Raw genomic sequence first — 24,519 nt, 5'->3', positions numbered from 1 at the left:
TCCCTTTTCTGTTCCAGCCGCGAATGGTTCGCGGGAAGAACGACTGTCGGAAAGCCTCCGTGCGCGCTCGAATCTCTCTAATTTTACATTGGTGATCTCCTCTCGAGGTATAAGTTGGGGGAAGCAATATATTCGATACTTCATCCAGAAACGCACCCTCTCGAAACCTTGACAGCAAGCTATACCGCAATGAAGAGCGCCTCTCTTGCAGAGTCTGCCACTTGGGTTTGCTAAACATCTCCGTAACGCTACCAAGCTTAGCAAATAACCCTGTGACGAAACGCGCCGCTCTTCTTTTGATCTTCTCTATTCCCTCCGTCAACCCGATATGGTACGGATCCCACACTGATGAACAATACTCAAGTATAGGTCGAACGAGTGTTTTGTAAGCCGCCTCCTTTGTTGCTGGACTACATTTTCTAAGGACTCTCCCAATGAATCTTAACCTGGTACCCGCACAATGTTCGAAAGAAAATACACCGCATATATGTAATTGAGGCGATGACGGCCAATTATTCCTTCACTGCAGATGCACACCAAGCGGCGATGAATGAGTCTAAGGGGTAGGGGCACTAGATCTTTTTTTTTTTTGGTCATCAGTCTACTGACTGGTTTGATGCGGCCCGCCACGAATTCCTTTCCTGTGCTAACCTCTTCATCTCAGAGTAGCACTTGCAACCAACGTCCTCAATTATTTGCTTGACGTATTCCAATCTCTGTCTTCCTCTACAGTTTTTGCCCTCTACAGCTCCCTCTAGTACCATGGAAGTCATACCCTCATGTCTTAGCAGATGTCCTATCATCCTGTCCCTTCTCCTTATCAGTGTTTTCCACATATTCCTTTCCTCTTCAAGTCTGCGTAGAACCTCCTCATTCCTTACCTTATCAGTCCACCTAATTTTCAACATTCGTCTATAGCACTACATCTCAAATGCTTCGATTCTCTTCTGTTCCGGTTTTCCCACAGTCCATGTTTCACTACCATACAATGCTGTACTCCAGACGTACACCCTCAGAAATTTCTTCCTCAAATTAAGGCCGGTATTTGATATTAGTAGACTTCTCTTGGCCAGAAATGCCTTTTTTGCCATAGCGAGTCTGCTTTTGATGTCCTCCTTGCTCCGTCCGTCATTGGTTATTTTACTGCCTAGGTGGCAGAATTCCTTAATTTCATTGACTTCGTGACCATCAATCCTGATGTTAAGTTTCTCGCTGTTCTCATTTATACTACTTCTCATTACCTTCGTCTTTCTCCGATTGACCCTCAAACCGTACTGTGTACTCATTAGACTGTTCATTCCGATCAGCAGATCATTTAATTCTTCTTCACTTTCACTCAGGATAGCAATGTCATCAGCGAATCGCATCATTGATATCCTTTCACCTTGTATTCCACTCTTGAACCTTTCTTTTATTTTCATCATTGCTTCCAACAATTAATTTTATATGATCTTTCCACTTCAAATCGTTCCGCACGCATACTCCCAGATATTTTACAGAAGTAACTGCTACCAGTGTTTGTTCCGCTATCATATAATCATACAATAAAGGATCCTTCTTGCTATGTATTCGCAATACATTACATGATCTCCGTTTACACGACTCGATGCAAAAGCAAGATGGGAGGACCTTTCGGGTGGCTTAAGGTGGTTCTGAGCACTATGGGACTTAACATCTATGGTCATCAGTCCCCTAGAACTTAGAACTACTTAAACCTAACTAACCTAAGGACATCACACAACACCCAGTCATCACGAGGCAGAGAAAAATCCCTGACCCCGCGGGGAATCGAACCCGGAAACCCGGGCGCGGGAAGTGGCTTAAGGAGTAACTTGAACAATTAAGAGTACAAATTATATTTTCTTGAAAGTTAATATCTAGTTCTCTGCGAGTGGCCTGTCGCTGAACTGACATAAAACGCAGTACACGCATCCAGTGTATGTTTTAGCGACACGATGTGTTAGCTACACAGACTTTCGCGACTAGACGTCTCAGCAGCTGGTAAATTTGTTGGGATTTAAGATAGGTCCACGAAACTTTTCCGTTCCTAAGGTTTCCTCCAGAACAGTGGCGGGCCGGCCGCTGTGGCCGCGTGGTTCTAGGCGCTTCAGTCCGGAACCGCGCTGCTGCTACGGCTGCAGGTTCGAATCCTGCCTCGGGCATGGATGCGTGTGATGACAATAGGTTTAAGTAGTTCTAAGCCTAGGAGACTGATAACCTCAGATGTTAAGTCCCATAGTGCCCAGAACCATTTAGAACAGCGGTGGACATCTTCACAAGTGCTAGTGGTTCCGCTTGGTCTCTCTGAAGACGTTCAGCACATTTCTAGAAGAAACTTTAGGAACGGAAAGAACGAAGGTCAGTCAAAAAGTATTGCCTCCTATTACTTTTAATGTGTCAGATATCTGAAATGCAAAAAATAGTCTTCAGCTAATAACGAGCATCAAAATGGATATTGGGATAAGTGAACACAGGGTTGTCGTAGCGACACTGAATACTACAACTTCCAAATCCTCCAAAAATAAACAAAAAATGTATGTTAAAAAATAATAATAAATAAAAAATTAATAAATAAAAAATAATAATAAATTCGCCTGACGCCTTCCTGAGAGACAATTTCTACTCCTTCCAAATTAACAGTGCAAGCATAGAACAGCTGTTGCTTGAATTAAAAGAAATAGCATAGACTGCAACTGAGAGATTCGTACCAAATAAATTAACAACAACGGAGATGATTCTCCTTGGTACCCAAAACGGATCAGAACACGGTTGCAGAAACAACGTAAACAGGAAGCCAAATATTACATGGCTGAAATGGCTCTGAGCACTATGGGACTTAACAGCTGACGTCATCAGTCCCCTAGAACTTAGAACTACCTAAACCTAACTAACCTAAGGACTTCACACACATCCATGCCCGGGGCAGGATTCGAACCTGCGACCGTAGCAGTCGCGCGGTTCCGGACTGCAGGGCCTAGAACCACTCGTCCACCACGGCCGGCCAAATATTCAATGAACGCAACATTCCCAAGACTGGCGATCTTTTACAGAGGCTCAAAATTTAGCGCGGACTTCAATGCGAAGTGCTTATAACCGCTCCCCCGACGGAACGTTGTCTCGACTCCTGGCAGGAAAACCAAGGAGATTCTGGTCGTACGTAAAGTATGCTAGTGCCATGGCAGAATCAATGTCTTCTCTGTGCTATAGGAATGGAAATACTGTTGATGACAGTGCTGCTAAAGCTGAGTTACTACACACAGCCTTCCGAAATTTCTTCACCCAAGACGACCTAGTACATATTACAGAATGCGAATGACGAGCACCTGCCAACATGAGTAACTTCGAAGTAGAAATCCTCAGACTAGTGGAGCAACTTACATCACTTAATAAAAGCAAGTCTTCCGGTCCAGACTGTATGCCAGTTACGTTCCTTTCAGAGTATGCTGATGCAATAGCATCATACTTAGCAATCACGTGCAACAGCTCGATCCGTACTCAAAGACTGTACATTGTGTTTGAATTACCTGGAGCCGGCCGCTGTGGCCGAACGGTTCTAGGGGCTTCAGTCCGGAACCGTGCTACCGCTATGGTCGCAGGTTCGAATCCTGCCTCGGGCATGGATGTGTGTGATGTCCTTTCGTTAGTTAGGTTTAAGTAGTTCTAAGTCTACGGGACTGATGACCTCAGATGTTAAGTCCCATACTGCTCAGATCCATTTGAATTACCTGGAAGGGAACGGCCTGTTGACACACAATCGACACGGATTTAGAGAACATCGTTCTTGTGAAACACTACCAGCTCTCTACTTACATGTAGTGCTGAGTGCTATCGATAAGGGATTTCAAATTGGTTCCGTATGTCTAGATTTCTAGAAGGCTTTTAACACAGTACCTCACAAGCAGCTTGCAATCAAATTGCGTGGTTATGGTTATCGTCTCAGTTATCTACTGCATTTGTGATTTCTTGCCAAGGAGGAACAGTTCGTAGTAACCCAAGAATGTGTTATAGACCCTCTGCTGCTCCTTTTCTATATAAACGATTTAGAAGACAATCTTAGCAGCTGTCTTAGGTTGTTAGCAGATGATACTTTCGTCATTAGAAGATGAAAACAAACTGCAAAACGACTTAGAAAATGTATCTGTATGGTGCGACAATTGGAAACTGACGCTAAATAATGAAATGTGTGAGGCCATCTATATGAGTGCCGAAAGGAATTCGTTGAACTACGGTGCCGCGCGGTTAGAGGCGCCACTTCACGAACTACGCGTCCCCTCCCGCCAGAGGTTCGAGTCTTCCCCCTGCATTGTGTGTGTGTTGTTCTTAGTGTAAGTTAGTTTAAGTAGTGTGTAAGTCAAGGGACCGATGACCTCAGCAGTTTGGTCCCTTAAGAATTCACACATATTTGAGCATTTTAAACTTCGGTTACACGATGAATAAATCAGATTTAAACGCCGTAAATTCAACTAAATACCTAGCAATTACAGTTGCGAACGACTTAAATTGGAAAGAATACTGTGTTTTATTGGCGGAATACTTGAAGGTGCAATAGATCTGCTAGTTTGCCTACACGACGCTTGTCCGTCCTCTTTAGTGGTACTGTTGAGCAGTGTGGGATCCTTACCAGACAGGATTAAGAGAGTACATAAAGAAAGTGGAAAGAATGTAGCTTGTTTCATATTTTAGAGAAATAAGAGTGAGGGTGTCACGGACAAGATACATGATTTGGGGTGGACGTCATTAAAACATAGGTGTTTCTCCTTGCGGTGTAAGCTCACGATATTTTAGTACCAATTTTATCCTCCAAATACGGAAATATCTTTTTGACGCCGACCTACGTAGAGATAAAAGATCAGCATAATAAACTAAGGGAAATCATAGCTCGCACGGAAAGATATAGGTGTTCCTTTCTTCCGCGTGATGTTTGGGAGTGAAATAATAGAGAATTATTGTAAAGGTGGTTCGATGAACCCTCTATCAGGCACTTAAGTGTGATTTGCAGAGTATCCATATAGATGCAGATTTAAACAGGCTGAAAACCACACCACTAACTTTTTTACTTTTTTTTGTTGCAAGTCATCAGCCTTCTGATTGGTTTGATGCGGCCCGCCACGAGTTCGTCTCCTGTGCCAACATTTTCATCTTAGAATAGAATTTGCAACCTACGACCTCATTTATGTGCTTAATGTATTCCAGTCTCTGTCTTCCTCTATAGTTTTTGCCCTCTACAGCTCCCTCTAGTACAGAGGAGATTATTCCCTGATCTCTTTTCAGATGTCCTATATCCTGCCCCTCTTTTTTTCAATGTTTTCCATATATTCCCTTTCTCAACTATTCAGCGGAGAACATCATCATTCCATTCTTTATCAGTCCACCCAATTTTCAACTCTCTTTTGTAGCACCCACATTTCAAATAGTTGGTTTCTCTTCTGTTCAGGTTCTCTCACAGGTCACGTTTCAGTATCATACAATGCTGCGCTCCAGAAGGAGCATCCTTAGAAGTTTCTTCCTCAAACAAAGGCCTAAGTTCGATACTAGTAGACTTCTCTTGGCTAGGAATGCCCTTTTTACTAGTGCTAGTCTACTTTCTATATTCTCCTTGCTCCGTCCATCATGTGTTCTTTTGTAGCCTGGGTATCAGACTCCTTAACATTGTCTACTTCGTTATCCCCAATTCTGATGTTAAGTTTCTTGCTGTTCTTATTTCTGATACTTCTCATTACATCCCTATTTTGTACTCATTAGACTGCTCATTCCATTTAACAGATCCTGCAGTTCTTCTTCACTTTTATCGATGACATAAATGTAACCAGCGAATCATACCGTTGATATCATTTCACCTTGAATTTTAATCTGCTTAATTTGTGTCTTTTCAATATGATCTCCTCCACTTACACAGTTTTGGTCCATATGTTGACAAGGACTTGCATTCCATTGTGGTACAGCGCACGGAACAGATCCTGCAGTTCTTCTTCACTTTTATCGATGACATAAATGTAACCAGCGAATCATATCGTTGATATCATTTCACCTTGAATTTTAATCTGCTTAATTAGTGTCTTTTCAATATGATCTCCTCCACTTACACAGTTTTGGTCCATATGTTGACAAGGACTTGCATTCCATTGTGATACAGCGCACGGCCCTGCTTCCGAAGACCATTGATGTAAGGGTGTTTCCACTGCCTCCTCATCTCCAAAGTGATTCCTGTGATGAGTTTCTTTTGGCGACTCAAACGGAAGGATGTATGATTTGACCAGGTCAGGGTTGGATGATGCGTGAGGCATAAATTACCATCCAGTTTTCACAATCTCTTCAGTGGTGTGACAGCTGTCTGGTCATGCATTATTTTCCAAACAGGTACATCCATCATAGCTTTTGTTGGGCAAACTCGCTAAAGATGTGCTTTAAGCTGTTTGAGGGTTCTGCCGTACTGGCAGAATTTATTGTGTATCTCTGCTCCAAAAAGTCGACCATAATCACATCCTCTGAATTCTAGGTTACTGTACCCATACTTTCCCCGCATATCACAGAGTTATAAACTTTTTCTTCTTTGGTGAGTTTCAAAGTTTGTTATGCTTAAACTCGTTCTCGTATGTGTTAAGTTGGTCTCTGAAAAATGTGTAAGACAGCTTTTGACGTCGAAACATGTAAATCTCAGTGTAGGGCATTGGTCTCTGAAAAATGTGTAAGACAGCTTTTGACGTCAAAACATGTAAATCTCAGTGTAGGGCAACAGAACTATAAGTAAAAGCTTAACTTTGAACGGAAATACGTGCAGCTAACGCTACACGATGCAAAATCCAGACTAGCCGGTACACCAAAAAATTCGTCTGCGAGAAAGTAATCCAGTTTCAATGAAATTTACATATACCACTTGACAGCAAAGAAGATGACTCAGATTAAAACTGTTGCCCCTGAATATTGTTAATCTTTATCTTTAATCCTGCAAACAATCACTGTACTAGAACTGTTACTGCAATTGTCACAGCCAGTTAACATAAAAATGAACACAATTTATAAGTAGGCTGCTTAGGTCTTTTTATTGGTAACGCCACGTAGCGCTCTGTATGAGAATCACTGGCTGTGCTGTGTGCAGTCAGTGGCTGGTATGCATTGTTGTTTGCTATTGTAGTGTTGGGCAGCTGGATGTTAACAATACTTAGCGTTGCGCAGTTGGAGGTGAGTTGCCAGCAGTGGTGGATGTCGGGAGTGAGATGGTGGAGTTTTGAGAGCGGATGATCTGGACAGAGAGACTAAATTTGTAAGACTGGATGTCATGAACTGATATATATATATATATATATATATATATATATATATATATATATATATATATATATATATAAGTTCATGACATCCAGTCTTACAAATATATATATATAAAGACTTTTGAACACTATTAAGGTAATTACATTGTTTGTTGTATATCAAAATCTTTCATTTGCTACTTATGCCTATCAGTAGTTAGTGGCTTCAGTAGTTAGAATCTTTTATTTAGCTAGCAGTATTGGCACTCGCTGTATTGCAGTAGTTCGAGTAACAAAGATTTTTTTCAGGTAAGAATTCATGAAAGGTATAGGTTATTGTTAGTCAGGGCCATTCTTTTGTTGGGATTACTGAAAGTCAGATTGGGTTATGCTAAAAATATTGTGTGTCACTATAGTGAATATCTGAGTACGTTCATTTTTGCTCGGCTGTTTGAAAATCAAATAACGTAGGGGTTTATCAGCACAATCATTCATTAATTTTTGTAAGGGGACGTTACCTACGGCGACCCTGCCAGGATACCTTACTGGAATCTTCTGTTTTTTTTTTTTTTTTGTAGTTTGTGTATTTAATGTAGCTATTGTTTATTGTTAGCGCTTAATTGTAGAGAGAATCTTCTTTGTAATTGTAGTTTTTCATTGTTGTACAGTAAAACAGTTGTGGCATGCATGTAGATTTGCACCAAGTACTTTGCAGCTGCGCTTGCAATTAACTAGATAATATTTTCAGTGCTATGTTAAAGTGTTTTCTTATTTTACTCCTCAAATTGTGCTTTTCTGTGTTATCATGTGAAACATTGTGGCAATTATCTGTGAAAAACGTAATACTAGGCTCCAAAGTAAACTGAGGATTGACAGTGAAGACGATAGCAGTGTATCAGCAGCACCGTATAATGAATTAACTAATGTTCAACATAGTAAATTGGTAATTGTGCATAAGGAAATGGAGCGGGTGACAAATAATGGCGTAGACAGTGAAACAATTCGTGAACAGGGAAGCATTATCGATCGATCGGTCGGCAACAGCTCTCCTCAGGAATCCGAAATGGAGGACACAATTTCGCAAATACTGTAGATTCAGGTTTTGCATCCTCACCGTTTTCTCAAATAAGTCAAGACACATTTTCTGCTCGTCAAAATGTGAATGTTGCCAGTGCAAATACACTGCCAAAAAGCATAGAGGAACAGATTCCAAACACTAATACATTATTATTGCAATTAATGCAACAAATGAAACAAAATCAGAGACAAATACAGCAACAGTTAGACACAATGGAACAACACCAGAGACAAACACAGCAACAGTTAGACGCAATGGAACAAAATCAAAAACAGTCACAGCAACAGCTTCAAAAGTTAGACACCATGCTTGAACAAACACGTGAAGGTTTAACTGTGAGTTACTTAAAATCGAATCTAAATGTCAAAAAGTCTGTAATGACGTAAAAACACAAATTTGTGAGCATTTTCAACCTATTTTTTCGCGTCATGAAAATGCATTACAGAATCACGAAGCAGCCATAAAGGAACTGCAAACTATTGTTTATGAAAATCACGACACCTTGCAAGCTAAAATTGACTCAGTTGCATCTACCGATTCGATTACACAACTTGCAAACACTCAGGAAAACTTAAAGGACACGGTAGATACGATTTCAACATAAATGGACACTCTGAAACTTGGTTCATAAAAACACACTGAGGAAATAAGTTCTCTGTCGGAGAACTTTCTGATCAGTTCACCAACTTATCCACAAAGGTAGATGATGAAATGAATGACATAACACCCGTAGCCTTCACTGAGACAGAATAGTATGAACAAATCAGAATATTCAAACAGAATCAAAATCAAATCAATACACAGTACAAAAGAGAAATCTGGGAAGTACAGGATCAGTTGACACAGGTAATACAAGAACTACATATTTTAGAGGAGACTCACGCTCCAACACGGGAAGAGGGACTTAGAAATACGGAACAACCACAAAATAATAACGCAGGGCATTTCGGAAATTATGAATGAAACTGGCAAGGAGCACTGAATTTTGAGATTGAACCGCCGAAACGACGTAACAATAACTGATACGCGTCTCGCCGACATTATGATTTTGACTATAAGTTGTTCATTACTACACGTAAATTCAAAACATTTAAGAATTCTGGCAACGACATTCATCCACAAGCATGGCTTCATCAATTCTCTCATTATTTTCCTCTCAACTGATCATTGGAGCAAAGGTTAGAATTTATGTGTGGCTACTTAGAGAATGAACCAGCTGTAAGAATGTGATCGGTCATTCACGATTGTCACAGTGAAGGAGAATTTTATCATGCCTTCCTCTCAGCAGATTGGTCTCAAGCTACACAAGACCGAGTAAAACATAGTATCATAATGATGAAACATTTCAAACAATCTGAATTTTCTAGTCTTGTCAAATATTTCGAAGACATGTTACATAAGAATCAGTATCTTTCAAACCCATACAGCTCCTCAGAACTCATCCGCATTTGATTAATCAAATTGCCAGAATATTTACGACATATTATTTTGGCAGGACGTTGCAAAGACGACATTGAAGCTTTTCAGGGACTCTTACAAGAACTGTAAATTGACACTGACAATCACTGGACGCAAAAACAGGAACACAACAATTACAGGTCACATCCGTCACAGTTCTGCGATGAAAGAAATAATAACTGGACACGACAAGGCTATTCTTACAACGCTAATTGTGAACAAAACAGACAACGCCCATATGACAACTACTGGCAGAGTAATAGTTACAGAGAAAGATCGCAATTCCGTAGTAATGAATATGACAATCATAGAAACAGACAATATGGCAACCAGAACCATTATTATCATGGGAGACAGAATAACTTCAGACCCAACGGTCCACCGTGCAGTGATAATTCAGGGAGAACTTCTCCACCACTTAACCGACAAGAAAGAAACTACAGGAACTACCGACATGACGACAGACAATATAATCATAACGACAGACATGAATTTCATCAGAACTGGTGGGATTGAAACAGGGCTGGGCCCTCTCGACATGGTGAATTTGTAGAAGTTAGGTCTCCAAATCCCAATAACGACACACGCCAACAAAGACATAGCAGACAATGACTCACACCACAGGCAGCTACGTGCGCCGGCTGGCTCAGAGAAAAATAACACAGATGTTAACCTTGAGAAAAATTTTAGCGTTCCTTACCGACGTATACTACATGATAATTGCTTTGAAGATGAAACTCTGCGTACTAGGAAGAGTGAAGGATTGCACCACATTTCACATGTAAAACCGTTTATTGAAAGATAATCTGCTTTTTAACTTTGTCGTTGCCATAAATCTTTTCACTTCACGTTACTAGTATGCTTTGTCACACTTAGAAGCTGTTAACATGCAACAATGTTTTAAAGTTAATTATCCAGTCAAGAACCTGGGCAATGTGTTTAGACAGTAATTACTAATGCATTGTTATAGTGAACAGCCGACATAGTGTTATTGTGTGTGTACATTCTTGCTTGTTAGTAGCACGATTACGTAATGACCGTAAGGCTCACATACTTAGAACATATACCGGTATTGCTAATGACATTGTAATGCAAAATTTTGATTTACTTGAAAATACATTCTGGATTTAAAATACTTTCTGAGAGATACCAGTTGACACAGTGGTTAGCTTATTTGACAGCTGCACGATTATATCACGACGCTACTAATGTGTGACACATTTTACATTGTTGCTTTTGTGCTGTATCTGTTCTATATCTGCACAGTTTTTGTGAATTCTTCTGGAAAGTAAAACATGTTTTAGTAGTAACTTTTGTGATATAGTTACAATGAGACAGCCTTTTTCGTATCACAACAATACGTTACAGTGTAGTACTTTCTTGATCACGGTACTGTACGTAAGAACTACGATATCCATACCCATAGCATTTCGCTTTTGTTTATTACGAGGTAAGTACATTGACTTCCACAAAACTTTGCTTAGGGACGACGATAATTAAGACACTTGGCACATTTTTTGCCCTTAAGTAATGACAGAGATTATGCTACAACAAGACGCACATTTTAGCGCGGCAGTACATGTATTTGAGTGACTAATTTTGTACTTAAAACACTTATTTTTAAAGACTTTTGAATTACAGGGATACAAAGGTATTCCGTGATACATTCACTCCATTGCTATAATCTGTAACACCTGAGGGTATAATTACATTAATCCTCAAGAGGGTACACGCCTACTTTGTGTACCATGTGTTTGGCAAGCACAGGGAGCCCTAGCTAATATGGTATTTGCTTATACAACTTTACACATTGGTACCATATTTCTCTAACACATAAATTACACAGCTATCTGATCATTTAACTGAGAGAGACAAACAATTTTTTCACTACGTCAGTGACACATGTTTACATAATTACACAGTTGGATAATTTTACACTTATGAAATTGTATTTTGTACTGTACTTTGTGAACTGTTCATATTTTTTTCAGAACCACTGTGATACTATGAGAGTTTTGAATTATGTATTTGGTATGGGATCATGATTTTTAAAGTACATTTGAGGTAGATGACATTATTGAAATGAGCAGAGAATTTTTTTTAGGTTTTGACATTATTACAGAAAGCTATGACGTTTTTGAGATTTGACTGAGGTGTTATGATGTTATTATTATGACGAAGATGTGTATTATGCTGTTGAGGTATGTTTATGAGGAATCTGATTATGCTATGTATTTATTATGATGAAATATTGAAGAAGTGTCGACGAATATGTTTAAGTGTAATAAGGTAAGGAATAACGAGTAGTGGTTAGGGACTCTGATTTATGAAGAGGATGTTGGAAACCATGAATCGTACTTTAAGAGTTATGAAATGTGTCTACATACGTGAATGTTAGTTACCACAATGCTGACAAAACTTTTTGTACACACTTATATATGAGATTTTGTTTCTACACACTTCTAATGTAAATTTCTAGCCTTTGAATTTTTTTATTTTATATGAGACTGTCACTATAGTGGAAACTGCTGCCATAAATATTTCAGTAAAGAAGGTAGATGACCTTGACGTAATGTGCTGTGGAGGCCCATCTGAGAGACAAGCACCTGGAAAAAAAGCCATTAGTGTGTGCCTTTCAGAGGTGCAGGTGGAGAAAAAAAGGCGGCCATTATCCTCGCTATTGACATTTCTTTGTTGAAAGCATCGCAAGTATGTCACTTTCTGATATTTACTGAAATGACTAATGAAATGATGAGATACATTTTACATCTATTGTCTTTCTAGTTGAGAGATTGCTCATTTTGTTTAATATTTAGTTTCTAGGTGCACTGCAGCACTGGTTAAAATAAAATTTAATAGATGTACTAATATAGTTGTTTTATGCCTACAGATCCAGTAAATAATAATTTTATGATCTACTTCCAAGAAAACGAGGGAACATAAATAGACATTTCCCTTCACAAGAATTGGATAAGTAATTTTTTTATGATTTGATAACTTGTTTGCTACAGTAAGTTCTCGTGATGCATCACTCTAGTGTTAAGATGTGACATAGGTACTAAACATGGCCAATTTTACTGTAATATTGTTTCTGCTTGAGCTTCGTCATGTTTAGGTATAAGTTATAGCATTTGCTGCTGTTGTTTGCCAGGTATAGTTCTACTGAATTTTACATTGTATTAAGGCAGTTTTACTACTGATTTGTTTTTCTTTTTGCTGCACATTGGCTTTATATTAGTGATAATGCTGCATTTGCTTTGCTAATTTATATTTATTGCTGCTTGCTTTGCCAATTTGCATTTTTTGTCATTGCTGTTTGTGTTAATTGTTTTGTGCTGCTGCATTGCCTCGTCCCTTAGTATATATATGTGAGCTCAGTAGATTTAAGTTAGTTTAAGAGGGGGTAGGCTATATAAGAGAATGAGTTGTGATAAATTGGAAGTAATGCATTGACAAGGTATAAAAAAACAGTAAAATAAGATGAAACATCTATGAAATGAAGTTTTGGGTTGGACTGCAGTACCAAATGTCACACTGAAAACAAACCCTGACCTGTCCTTTGTGTTATTTCACTATGTGTCTGAGTACCTTGTGTATTTGTGTTCTTCCTCTCTTTATGTGTTTATCTGATAAGACTTATGTTGTAGAATTTTTCTAATACTCAGCTACGTTCACCATGATGAGGAATACTGTTATCCTCAAACATAGTTTGGATCTATAATATGTTATTTACTGTGTAAAGATGTTTAGACGTTATTTATTCTGTTTTGTTTTAATGCTCACGAGCAAAGTTGATGTTTCGAAAGTTATTCAGACGTTTTATGTATTTACTTAAGTCATAATTCTTGTAACGCTGATGTATATGTTTATTTCTATTTTTTGTAAAGCCCCTATTACTACAAATGTTATCTGTATTGTTATGTTCTTTAATGATGTATTTTGTGCCTTTGTAATTGTATTCTTATGTGGTAAATTTATAATTGTATAGACACCAGTTCTTCAAATTAAGTTACTTTTCACTGCACACGTTTCTGTTGGTCATAGTATATGCACAATAGATGAGAAGTTGGGACTGTTAGTGTTTGCACGTGTGTTGATTATTCAGCAAGGGAATGGTTAACAGCATTGCTGGTTCTAAGGACAATTCCAAAAACTTTGTGAGTGCACTAGTGGTGGTTTATGGACTTGCTATATTATCCGCAAGACTCTTCGATAGTGATTGTGCACCTGCACAGTCGCAACAGATGGCTGCTGGCCGTCTCTACAAGGACTGCAGTGGGTCTGCACCTTTGATGGCCGCCAATTCCATTATCTCTACAAGGACTGCAGTGGGTCTGCACCTGTGGTGGCCCACCAATGCCATACTCTGTACCAGGAATACAGTGGGTCTGCTCTGTGATGAACTACCTACCAATATGCTTCAAAACTTCGACTGACTCTGCTGTGGGTTTGCTCTGTTGTGGCTCATTATCTGTCTGCATGTGAAGAGTCAGCACTGTCTTTCCGTTGGAAGGATGACACTACTTCTTCATGACTGCATGGAAATCCACAACTTCCGTGTGCATTTTCTTTTACTGCTCAGACTTGCATGAGGGCTTAATTAAATATATGATTGAAAATATTTTTTAGTTTTTAGTAGCTGTATGTCCGATTACGCTGTGTCTCGTAATCGGTTGGCCCTGACTAGTATTATTACGCTATCTGACTGCAAAGAACAACAACAAAGAATGAAATGAAAATTTTCATAAACACAGTTAATTAATTAAGTCCCCATCAACTATAAAACCTACTAAACCAAAGCACAAGTATAACTGTTCTGTATGTGGGAGTGTGACTCAATGTACATCTGGCACGGTTCTTCTTCAACAAGACAAGAATTTTTAAATACCAATTATACTGACGTGATAAAAGAAAATTAGAAATACTATAATTCCGTAAGGAAAGCAGAATTAAACTCTAATACAAGAACACACGCCAGATGCTTTGTTGACTGAACCTGTAATGACGCATTATTTAGGACACTTAAATAAAAACAAACGGAGTTAGTTACCTCATTTCTATTGATGAAAATCACTCTAATCCTTACATTATATCTCAACCAGAACTCTCCAATATCACATCTCAGCAAGCACTGCCTAATAGCACATCTCAACAAACACTCTCTGCTACAACATCTCAGCACAGACTACCACGAGACCTCGACAGGCACTGACTACTACGAGCTCTCTCCAAGCACTGTCTACTACGAGTTCTTAACAGGCACTGACTGCTACGAGCTCTCCACAAGCACCGTGGAGGCGGCTTAATAATACTCTTTGGCGCAATCTCTGGCGCAGTGGCTCAGTGTAGCCACCTTTCATATGCCCCTCCTCCACAGGCCAGAATTTGATGGTATTTTTGCCAGCATTGGTGGTGAAAATACCACCAAATTCGTCCAGAAAAATACAGACAAAAATAAAAGATAATATTAATACCTAAATATCACATAATTAGTTAAAATTTTGGCTTTGCACTGACCTTTCAATAACCTAATATATAAAATACAGTAGGCAATACAAATTCTTTTCATGCATGTGGCTTTACATAATAGTTTGCACAACACACAAAAAATCAGTTTATACAAATGTTCACATAAAATACTTTTAATTATTAAAAAAAACAAATAGTTGATAATTCCTGCCCAGCAATGGTCAACAGGTGCAAACACCAACAAGTGACATCGTTTCAGCAGAAGCAGTCCATCAGTTGCACCCAGCAATGTTGAGCAGGTGCAGACACCAACAAGTGACATCATTTCAGTAGAAGCAGTCCATCAGTTGCACCCAGCAATGTTGAGCAGGTGCAGACACCAACAAGTGACATCATTTCAGTAGAAGCAGTTCCATCTGTGGCACCCAGTAATGTTGAGCAGGTGCAGACACCTACAAGTGACATCATTTCAGTAGAAGCAGTCCATCAGTTGCACCCAGCAATGTTGAGCAGGTGCAGACACCAACAAGTGACATCATTTCAGTAGAAGCAGTCCACCAGTTGCACCCAGCAATGTTGAGCAGGTGCAGACACCAACAAGTGACATCATTTCAGTAGAAGCAGTCCATCAGATGCACCCAGCAATGTTGAGCAGGTGCAGACAGCAACAAGTGACTTCATTTCAGTAGAAGCAGTTCCATTAGTGGCACCCAGCAATGTTGAGTAGGTGCAGACAGCAACAAGTGACATTATTTCAGTAGAAGCAGTTCTAACAATGGCACCCAGCAATGTTGAGTAGGAGCAGACACCGACAAGTGACATCATTTCAGTAGAAGCAGTCCATCAGTTGCACCCAGCAATGTTGAGCAGGTGCAGACAGCAACAAGTAACTTCATTTCAGTAGAAGCAGTTCCATTAGTGGCACCCAGCAATGTTGAGTAGGTGCAGACAGCAACAAGTGACATTATTTCCATAGAAGTAGGTTCATCTATGCACCCAGTAATGTTGAGCAGGTGCAGACAGCAACAAGTGACTTCATTTCCATACAAGTAGTCCATCAGTTGCACCTAGCAATGATGAGCAGGTGCAGACACCGGCAAGTGACATCATTTCCATAGAAGTAGCTTCATCTGTGCACCCAGTAATGTTGAGCAGGTGCAGACACCAACAAGTGACTTCATTTCGGTAGAAGCAGTTCCATTAGTGGCACCCAGCAATGTTGAATAGGTCCAGAGAGCAGTCCATAATATTCACTATCACTGATCACACTGTTCATCAGAGTATATAAGCACAAATTAAACATGTCCTAGTGACACCAATCATGTAGAAAAAGTACAAGTAACAGTCCATAATATTCACTATCACTGATCACACAGTTCATCAGCAGAAATTAATCATTCCTAAGAGTCACACATTATGTTGAAAAAGTGCAGGTAACAGTTCATAATATTTACCCTCACTAATCAGACAGTTCAGGCATGAACAATAGTATGAATGCACATACAAATGCTTTTACACTAAACATACAAATCATAACAAACACTCAAATGATGTCAGATAATTGTCATATTAACTATTACAAATACTCAAATATCAGTAAACCTATAATATTTATGAGTGTCAGTGCAAGCCACTACAAACAAATAAAATAATATTTACGAGATAGGTGGGTAGGATTAGGAAAGGAAAACACACAAAACACACTCATTCATCTTTCATCGACATTAAGTACTACTGTGTAATTGAATGGTGTTAACTGTGTAAATGTAATTCTGTCAAAATCTGATGTTCATCATGTGTATCAAGTAGTAGTGGCAGCAATGTATAACAGTCAATAATAGTTAAGTCAACGTCATAGTCATCATGTCAAGACCAATGTTTGCCAAGCCAGATCAGATGTACTGTTGTTGAACAACTGTCAGTGAGCCAAGATATGCAAATACTTCCTCTCTTCAAAAAAAAGTATATACCGCTTAGTGATTTAACAAAGTGTGTGTATAGACTATCTTCCTTCTACTTTAGTGTTCTAGTCTGCTATCTTCATCCTCCTTGTTCCATAAGACCAACAAAAAAAATATGCACCTCACTTACTTTACCTCTTATCCACCAAAACTCCAATAATCATCAACTTCACACAATCTCAATAATACCTCAATAATACCTCTTCAATACGTCGATACATATAAACCTTATTGCCAATATATGCTCCTCACTTACTTTACCTCTTATCCACCAAAACTCCAATAATCATCAACTTCACACAATCTCAATAATACCTCAATAATACCTCTTCAATGCGTCGATACATATAAACCTTATTACCAATATCATTTCACTTCCATAACAACTCTTTCCTCTAGTCAGTCTCCTCGAACAAGTACAGATAAAATCCTAATGCAAACCTCATAATCCCATACAATCCGAAGACACATTGTCAACACACAACCTCTGTGTAATCCATCTGAGCCAAATCTTCTACTCATTATGAATTATAAACAAAGAAATGCATACATGACCTCTAACAGACTTAGCTCGAATAACTCTCAGTAATTAAGTACGATTACGGAATGTGAATGAGCATAATATTTCACAGTGTGTACACCACTTCAAGAATTATGGCAGAAGCAAACATGTGGAGTATTTTTTGTGTAAAGTGTCACTTCCTATTTCAATTGCTCACGAAGAATGCAGTGTAATAATTGTTAATGGTCTAAACCTAGTAATGGTATGTCATGTCGTTAGCTTCCTTCCTATTAGCATAAATTTATACAGTTTCCATAAAACCTCCAGCTCATGTGACTTCAACGAAGTTCTTTGTACCAATGTCGTTCGTCGAATTATAGCAGTTCATTTTCTTATCTTAAAAATATAAGGCACTGAGCGTAAGCAAAACAAGCAATAGCGAGTAAATATACCAGTAGAGAACAGAATGTCAAAAAGTGGATGCAGCACAATCCTTACAACGAGGCTCTGCCAAGCGAACAACCTGTAACCTATACCATAGTGTAACCTAAACTCTATATTCGTACACTGTACATCAGCATTTCTATACACCAAATTAAAGAGTAGTTGTGACGACAAAACAGAAACGTGTAAATATGCAATCCACACGCATAGCAGCAAACATGTCATTAGCATCATATCAGCATAAGCAATAAATGTTCATATGTAATCTTAATAAGTAAACATGAAGGCGCAAGCAGATAAATCACAAAGTATAACTTACATACATATCAGCACAACTAATCAGGTGACAATTATAATTTAAATAAATAAGCACAGCAGACACATAATAAAAAAAAATATGACATCAGTGAAAAAGCAGTGCAGCCAAGCGATGCATAATATATACAAATAACAATCCTGTTCATTAATAAAACATTGACAAAAATCAGAAAATGTACGCAAGCACGTCGCTTCACGCGTAAATTCATAGAACATGAAATTAGCACAAAGTATGAATCAGGTAATCGCGAGCAGCAAATTACGTCTAAAGTACGTACCTAAGTGGAAATATGTTACCTGAAAAATAAACTCAATTAATAATTACCTTTTTAGTTTATTACTTTTTTCTTCGAAATGACATTTTTCCTTAAATTTTCTCGATAGCAAGTCGTCTTAACGTCGGACACGCACAGAATTTACCTGAAGTTCTTAAATATTTTATAGAACCGTATCCTGAAAAATACTGAATGTTAATAACATAATTCATCAAGTCCCTATAGCTTTATACTGAATTTAATCGGAGAAATTAAACTGTGTATTTGTTTACGGCTGTCAGTGCATTCGCACTGAGCGCTCGATCAGCTGTAGGCGCGTGACGTAGGAAGCAATTGTTCGCGGTCAACGACTGCCTTGTGCGGCACGCAAACTTGACTGTTGCTTTGAGTATGTGCCGCCGCCAAAACACAGCGGGTATCCTTGTACTCTCCGCATGTTTGCATCTAGCTGTTAGTTTTTCACAAGTATGTTATTCCACAAAATTTTTTAAAAGGATATCATTCTACAAAAATTTTTACGTTAGATATATGATGTATTCCTTTAGAGCGTCGAGATTTAAGAGTTTCTACTTCGACAGTGTTATCATGAATAATTTTGCGAATTCTATATGGACCGTTATAAAGCAGAAAAAATTTGCGACACAAGCCTTTTCCTTTGTGAGACAAACGATGAGACTTAATTAACACCTGCTGACCAACTGACAAGATTTTTGAACGACCAGGACGCTTAGCTGATTTCTCTCTTCTAGCAGCCGCAGATGCAATATTTCGTAGAGCCAGGTTGACAACTTCAGAATGCCGCAGTTTCCGTGTAGGTGGAAAAGGAACGATTTCAGATATGCGATTTATCGGTGCTTTGTTTTTTAATATCTGTATAGGCGGTAAAGAAGTTGAATCATTAGGGAGTTCATTCAGAATGTTTTGAAAAATATGAAGATACTGATCCCACGTTCTGTGATTCTGATGACAATAAAGTCGACACAATTTATTGATTTCCTTCATCCATCTCTCTGAAGCGTTAGATTGAGGGTGAAAAAGTGAAATGAAAATCGGTTTAATTTTGCGACGCTGTAGAGTACGAAGCCAAATTTTAGAACGAAACTGTGATCCATTATCTGATATAACCTTATCAACATGACCAACTTCTTTAAGAAAATGTCTGATGAAAGCGTTAGATACTGAACGAGCTGTTGCTTTGCGTAAAGGTGTAAAACACACATATTTTGATGTCAACTCCACTGCTACGAAAATGTACGCAAAACCAATAGTAGAACGAACCACTGGACCGAACAAATCGACTGCAGCCATCTCCTTTAATTTCGCTGGAATGATAGGAAACAACGGTGCTCTGTGAGAAACTGTTGGCGGCTTAGCCTTTTGACATAATTTGCATTTGGCCAGAACAGATCGAATACGTTTTTCCATATTACTGAAATAACAATTTTCTCGTAATTTATGAAAGCATTTTCTGGGACCAAAGTGTGCATAACTGAAATGCATATACCAAATCAATTTATTGACCCACTCATCAGGAATACAAACTAACCAAACGGAGTTGTCGACCGATTTTCGTTTAAAAAGAATGTCATTGCGGACTAAATAATGCTGTCTAATCGCTACGCTTTCTTTTCTCCTCCACTTCTCCTTAATGTCCTTCCAGATTGGATCCTTATTTTGCTCCTTAGCGATGTCCTGGAGCGAAGACGAAATAAAGTTCTCAAACGCAACACCTTGAATATACATCAAACAATAATTGTTTTCTATGCAGTCCTCTTCAGCACTTTGTTTCAAACCCATAGGTGCACGTGATAAAGCATCGGCAACAATATTTGAAGAACTCTGTATGTAAACAATACTAAAATCAAATTCCTGTAGGTACAACGCCCATCGTGACAATCTGCCATGAGTTAATTTTGTCGACATAAGAAATTCCAGAGCTCGATGATCGGTGTAAACCTTAGTATGTCTGCCAAACAAAAATGTGCGAAATTTTGTGAAAGCCCAAACAACAGCCAAAGCTTCAAGTTCCGTAATCGAATAATTCTTTTCTGATTTAGAGAGAACACGACTTCCAAATGCAATAGTCTTCTGTACTACAACCCCGTTTTCTTCTATCTCTTGAAATAAATGTGCACCTAGGCCTTTGTATGATGAGTCCGTCGCCAAACAAAAATCTTTGGATAAATCCGGATGTGAAAGAAGTGGAGCAGCAACTAAAGCATTACGAAGCTGTTCAAATTCTGACTGAGCTTCCTCATCCCAACACCAATTAGATTTCTTTCCAGATAGTTCACATAAACGAGGTGTGGCCAAATCGTCCAATTTAACAAAGCGTCTAAGAAAATTACAGACACCAAGGAAACTACGAACATCACGTTTTGTAGTAGGAACAGCATAACTACGAATAGCGTCAAGTTTTTCTGGATCAGGAAGAATACCTTCTGTAGAAATAATGTGACCGAGAAATTTCACCTGAGAACGACCAAATTCAGATTTTTCTAAGTTCACTGTAATGCCAACTCTTGCAAAGATACGTAACAATGAATCCAAAATTTTGTTGTGCTCACTCCAAGAACGTTTAGCAATAAGAATGTCGTCAACATAAGAAATAATACTGTCACGAAGATAAACAGGTAAAATTTCATTTAAGCTACGAATGAATGCTGCTGAAGATACAGTAAGTCCAAACGGTAATTTCCGAAACTGGTAACAGTTACCAAAGGCTAAAAAGGCAGTATATTTTCTACAATCAGGGTGGAGTTCTATTTGCCAAAAACTTGCGCGCGTATCAATCGTGGATAAAACTTTAATTCCATGGAAATGTTGAAGAAGTTCATCTAAATTTTGTGGACGGTCAGTTTCAGGAATGATGATATTATTTATCTGTCTGGAATCCAGAACCAAACGAATTGACCCATCCTTTTTAAGAACAACGTGTAATGGGCTAGTATAAGGACTGACTGCAGGCTCAATAATGCCCTGATCTAACATGTATTGAAGTTCATTCTTAACCCTGTCTCTGTAAGCCAAAGGAATAGCGTACGTTTTTCCTCGAAATGGTGTGTGTTCTTTTACTTTAAATAAGTATTGTAAGCCTTGTATAGTTCCTGTGTGATGACTAAATACTGTAGTATGTGAAGTCAAAATTTGGTGCAGCTCTTCTCTTGCAACGTCATCTGGCACTTCAGCTTTCTTAACATTTTCATTAATTAATTCTTCGCTGTTAATTATATCATCCATCGCGTCCCTGTATCTATTGTCATTGTCGTGAATGAACACATTGTCGTCATAATGCTCAACGAAAACATCAGAAGTAAGAAACCTTAAACATTTTGTATCTGACTCAGATCTTGTTAAACACTCGAAAAATTTCAAACATTTCGGCATTCCGGCAACAGTCAAATTCACACTTCCTTCTTTAAAGTTCAGAATTGCCTTATGTGCGTTAAGAAACTCCATACCTAATATAATTTGTGTACTGAGTAATGGAACAATAATAAAATTAGCAGACAATTCGTATCCTTGACAAATGAAATTTAAGTTAGTCTGTTGTTTAACTTCCACACTTTTTCCAGAAATAGCGCCTCGAATTGTAGTTTTAGAAATAGGTAACACAGGACAGACAATAGTTCTTTCACATATACGAAAAACTGATTCACTAATGACATTCAATGGGCTCCCAAAATCTAAAACTGCAGTGAACTTATTCTTACCCACACATACTTCAATAACAGGGTGTAAAAATGCGTCTACATTATTTTCCTTTTCGTCTAGCAAAATGTCTCTCATGTCTTCCAGGCGTACGTAGTGTAAAGTCGTAGTGTCATTACTTTCTGAACCGTCTATATTGCTGCCAGAAGCCGAAGCTACAAGTCATTGTCGATTGTTTGCGTCACGTCTTTGATTATTCGCGTCATTTCGCGGATCAATTTCTACTATTTGCACTTGTTTCTCTGAAGTTCTGTCACGTGGAGGATGCCAATTAGGTCCTTCCTGTCTGTTAGACGCAAATTCTTGGCTGTGTCTGTTATTAAAATTTCTGTTTTCCTGTCTGTCTGCATAACTACTTCTTGTGTAATTTCGACTGTCACTTCTGAAATTATTGTTGTATCTACTACCCTGGTTATTTCTGTAGTAAGAATTTCTATTACTGTGTGAATAATTTCTGTCCTGATGATACCGATTACTGTTTCCCTATGATTGATCATTCCGGTACGAATTACCGCTATTGTAATTGTCTGTGTAATTTCTGTTAGAACGTCTGTTATTGTCATAGGGCTGGTATCTATTGTCCTGTCTGTTACGTCTGTCATTCTCAACATTACCCATATAACGCCCGTTCCGATCACTATCCCTTTTCTCTGAAAATCTATTGTAAGTACTAAAAATTACAGGAAGTCCCATCGTCGTTGTCATACTCGAGTTCTTGCAACAAAATCTTAAAAGTCTCAATGTCGTCTTTACATCTTCCGGCTAAAGTAATTTGTCTTATGGATTGTGGCAGCTTAGTTAAACAAATGCGAATTAATTCAGTTGGGCTATAAGGGTTGGAAAGGAACTGATTCTTTCGAATCATGTCTTCAAAATATTCTGCTGGCGTGCGGAACTCAGACTGTTTAAAATTACGCTGCATAATCAGACTATGTTTGACTCTGTCTTGTGTGTTTTCGGACCAATATGCCGATAGAAATGCATGATAAAAATCATTCAGATTATTACAATCTCTAATGAGTGCGCGCATCCGCGTCGCCGGTTCGTTTTCTAAATATCCACACATAAATTCCAGTTTGTGACTTAGTGGCCAATTTGGTGGAAGTGCGTACATAAATTGATCTAACCATGCACATGGATGTATGTCATTCTTAGAGTTGCGGAAGATCTTAAATTTCCGGACAGTCAAAAAGTGTTTATAGTCAAAGTTTTCGCCTCGTGGCGACAAAGACCTATCGCGTCTGTCCCAGTCCGAATGTCGATTATTGTAAAGTTCGCGCGCCTGGCGCTCTCTTGTTGCATCCCGTAAATGAAACAAATTATTTTCTTCAAATCCCTCTGCTATCTGTGATTCCAAATTTCTTTTGCTGTCTTTTCCTACAATTTCGCCTTCGATTTGTTTAACTTGCTTTCGTAATGCCTCAACTTCTCTTTTAACGCGTTCATTAAATTTTCCCTGATTTTCAACATGCTTATTTATGTTCTGGTACTCTTCGGTTTCTGCAAATGGCAATGGTGCTGTATCATCTGAATCTCTGTCCCCATTTAAACTAAGACTTGTCAATTTATCTGATATCTCCTCAACTCTTTCCGATAAATCACCAATTTGTTCTTTCTGTTTATTTACGTGTTCCGTAAGTGTCGCGACTCGGGTTTCAGTATTAACACATTTAGTAGTTAACTGTTCGTACTGTTGTGTTAGGTTATTTAATCTGTCATTTGGTACGGATTCCTCGATTCTCTCAAATATTTCTTCCTTATCTTTTGCACGTTGTAAATTTAACTCTGAAAATTTTTGTACTATCATGTGATCTCTTTCTTCCTGTTCTTTATCCTGTTCCCTTTGTCTAATCCCTACTGCAATGAATCTATTATTGTGAGAATTCAAAATCGGTTGGACTTCTTCTCTGATTTCTTTCTTTAATTCATCTTTCATATTTTTGAAACATGTCCCTATTCGTGAATCTATCCGTGTTTCCAAAGTTCCCATCTCTGTTTTAATTGTTCCTATCTCTGTTTTTAATTCAGATCCTAACTGTGATCCAAGTGAGTCTAA

The sequence above is a fragment of the Schistocerca serialis genome, chromosome 9 (genome assembly GCF_023864345.2).
Source record: "Schistocerca serialis cubense isolate TAMUIC-IGC-003099 chromosome 9, iqSchSeri2.2, whole genome shotgun sequence".
Taxonomy (NCBI): Eukaryota; Metazoa; Arthropoda; class Insecta; order Orthoptera; family Acrididae; genus Schistocerca; species Schistocerca serialis.
The sequence above is the reverse complement of the archived record's forward strand: the minus strand, read 5'-3'. Positions refer to the sequence as shown.